The 3147-nt window shown below is 42.6% G+C and overlaps 1 non-coding gene across 1 annotated transcript; it reads left to right on the top strand.

Annotated features, from left to right (window-relative positions):
* The first annotated feature begins 2058 nt into the window (after window positions 1-2058).
* On the top strand, window positions 2059-2165 carry LOC141715589 (small nucleolar RNA R71). The gene has a single exon (XR_012572346.1). It is a non-coding gene; the product is annotated as a small nucleolar RNA R71 (small nucleolar RNA).
* The last annotated feature ends 982 nt before the right edge of the window (window positions 2166-3147 follow it).

The raw sequence follows: 3147 nt of genomic DNA, 5'->3' as shown, positions 1-3147 counted from the left end.
GCTTACTTCCTTCCTCTAGTAGAATTTTATGCATACAATATGAAGGACTTATCCCCTTGATGTCTGCTATGGTCCATCCTATAGCCGATTTGTATTCTCTCAAAATCCTTAAGAGCTTGTCTTCCTCACTACCTGAAAGGTCAGCTGAAATAATAACAGGTAACGTAGATGAATCACCTAAAAAAGAATACCTCAAGTGTTCATGTAATGGTTTGAGCTCTAAGGTAGGCGCTTCCTCTATTGATGGTTTGAGCTTCCCTTCAGCGTTCTTGAGGTCAGAAGTACCAAGAAATTCAAATGGTATATCCAGCTTTCGCTTCCAGGGAGAAGCGTTCAGATATTGTAATTGCTCGTTGCTATCTTCATCATCACTGTCAAATTCCCCCACTAAGGCCTTTTCCAATGCATCAGACATTAGCATATGATCGAGTTCCGAAGTAACCACAGAATCAATCACATCCACTTTTAAGCACTCCTCATCTTCTGTAGGGAATTTCATTGCCTTGAATACGTTGAAGGTCACATCCTGATCTTGGACCCGCATAGTAAGTTCCCCTTTTTGCACATCTATCAGGGTACGGCCAGTAGCCAAGAAAGGCCTCCCCAAGATTATGGGAATCTTCTTATCTTCCTCAAAATCCAGAATAACAAAATCTGCAGGAAAGAAGAGCTTATCCACCTTGACGAGCACATCCTCAACTATGCCCCTTGGGTAAGTAATGGAACGGTCAGCCAATTGTAGCGACATGTATGTGGGTTTTGGATCAGGCAGATCCAGCTTTTTAAAGATCGACAAGGGCATCAGATTAATGCTTGCTCCCAAATCACAAAGGCACTTGTCAAAAGTTAGATTGCCAATGGTGCAAGGAATGGTGAAGCTTCCTGGATCTTTCAGTTTTGGTGGTAACTTTTGTTGCAGAACCGCGCTGCATTCTTCCGTGAGAGCAACGGTTTCAAGGTCATCCAGTTTCACCTTCCTTGAAAGAATAGTCTTCATAAACTTCGCATAACTAGGCATTTGTTCCAGAGCCTCAGCGAAAGGTATATTGATGTGAAGTTTCTTGAACACCTCCAGAAACTTCCCGAACTGTCTATCCAGCTTTTGTTGCTGCAATCTCTTAGGAAAAAGGTGGTGGAGGATAGAGCTATTTCTCCCCTGTATTAGCCTCAGGCAGAGTGTGTTCAACAGTAGTCTTCCTTGGTTCCGCCGCTTTCTCCTTTTGCTTAAATTCTTCATCTCTAACTTCAGCTTCGACTTCTTTTGCCTTTTCAGCATCAGCTACTTTTCCAGACCTTAAGGTAATAGCCTTGACTTGCTCTTTAGCTTCCTTCCTGCCTGGTACTTCCGTGTCACTGGGAAGAATGCCAGGTTGACGATTGAGCACTGCATTGGCTAATTGACCGATTTGATTTTCCAAGGTCTTGATAGAAACCGCCTGAGTCTTGCACAACAGCTTAAGTTCCTCAAAATCAGCACTAGTAGGTGCAGCTGCACTTCCCTGTTGAGGATATGATTGCCTTGTAGCATACTGCTGTGGTTGCTGGAATCCAGGTGGGTTAAACTGTTTACTCACTCCTTGCTGATATGGTGGCTGAATAGTATTCTGATTATTCCCCCAGCTGAAATTTGGATGATTTCTGTTGTTAGGATGATAGGTCGCTGGCACAGGCTGCTGTTGTCGCTGATAATTATTCACATACTGAACAGATTCGTTGACAAGAGAACACTGATCCGTAGCATGAGAACCTGCACAAAGCTCATAAATCATAGCTATTTGATTAACTCCATACGTAGCCAGAGAATCAACCTTCATTGATAGCGCTTGGAGCTGGGCTGCAATAGCGGTGGTTGCATCAACTTCCAGAATACCTGCGACCTTTCCTGACGTCATCCTCTGAGTTGGGTTTTGATGCTCATTTGCAGCCATCGTCTCGATAAGATTATACGCCTCAGTATAGCTTTTAGCCCATAAGGCGCCTCCAGCTGCTGCATCGAGCATGGGCCGAGATTGGGCCCCCAAACCATTATAAAAACCAGTGATTACCATCCAATCCGGCATTCCATGATGTGGACATTTTCTCAACATTTCCTTGTAGCGTTCCCAAGCCTCGCACATAGATTCTGTAGGTTGCTGCGCAAATTGAGTAAGAGCACTCCTCATAGCAGCAGTCTTTGCCATTGGATAAAACTTCACCAGAAACTTTTGCGCAAGATCTTGCCACGTAGTGATTGACCCAGCTGGTTCAGAATGTAACCAGTCTTTAGCTTTATCCCTCAGTGAGAATGGGAAAAGCCTCAACTTGATAGCCTCATCAGTCACGCCATTATACTTAAAAGTGCTGCAGATCTCGACAAAATTCCTTATGTGCATGTTGGGGTCTTCAGTTGCCGCTCCTCCAAAAGAAACAGAATTCTGCACCATCTGAATAGTGCCCGGCTTGATTTCAAAGGTGTTAGCTTGAATAGCCGGATGAAGGATGCTTGACTGAATGTCATCAATTTTAGGCCGAGAAAAATCCATAAGAGCTGGATCAGCTTGAACAATACGATCTCCCATGTTTACTGGTTCTTTCTGCTCAGTTCCTGAATCCGAATCCTCAAAATCTAACTTCTCCGGTGTATCAAGAACTTCGTCTTTCTCCTCAGTTGTATCTAAGGTCCTCTTGCGAGCACGAGAACGAGTTTGCATAAACGCTTGCTAAAGTACCTGAAACACAACCGAAAAGAGTAATTAACTACTACGTCCTAATCACTGAGTCCTAATGACCAATGATGGTAAGTACATAAACTAAACAAATACGCCGAGTCCCCGGCAGCGGCGCCAAAAACTTGTTAGGGCGAAATCACGCACTAATATTCACGCAAGTATACGCGTTCGCAAGTAATATAGAATACTTTCTAGTTCGTTCCCTCAGAGACTCAGACTAATTTATTGTCTAATTTAACTCACTCACCAATGTATGACTACTTCTCAATGTTAAGATAATAACACTTAAAATTGTTGATTAAATATTAACTATAATTAACTACTTAATTAACCACTTAACTAACACTTCAATTTATCAATAAATAAACACTCATGAGATCACAACTTCATTATTACTTCCTTCTATAGCCATAGTTATTACCTTTAGCATGTGACAGTG

This window comes from Apium graveolens, chromosome 3 (genome assembly GCF_009905375.1).
Source record: "Apium graveolens cultivar Ventura chromosome 3, ASM990537v1, whole genome shotgun sequence".
NCBI classification, from domain to species: Eukaryota; Viridiplantae; Streptophyta; class Magnoliopsida; order Apiales; family Apiaceae; genus Apium; species Apium graveolens.
This window is presented reverse-complemented; position numbering and strand designations above follow the sequence as displayed.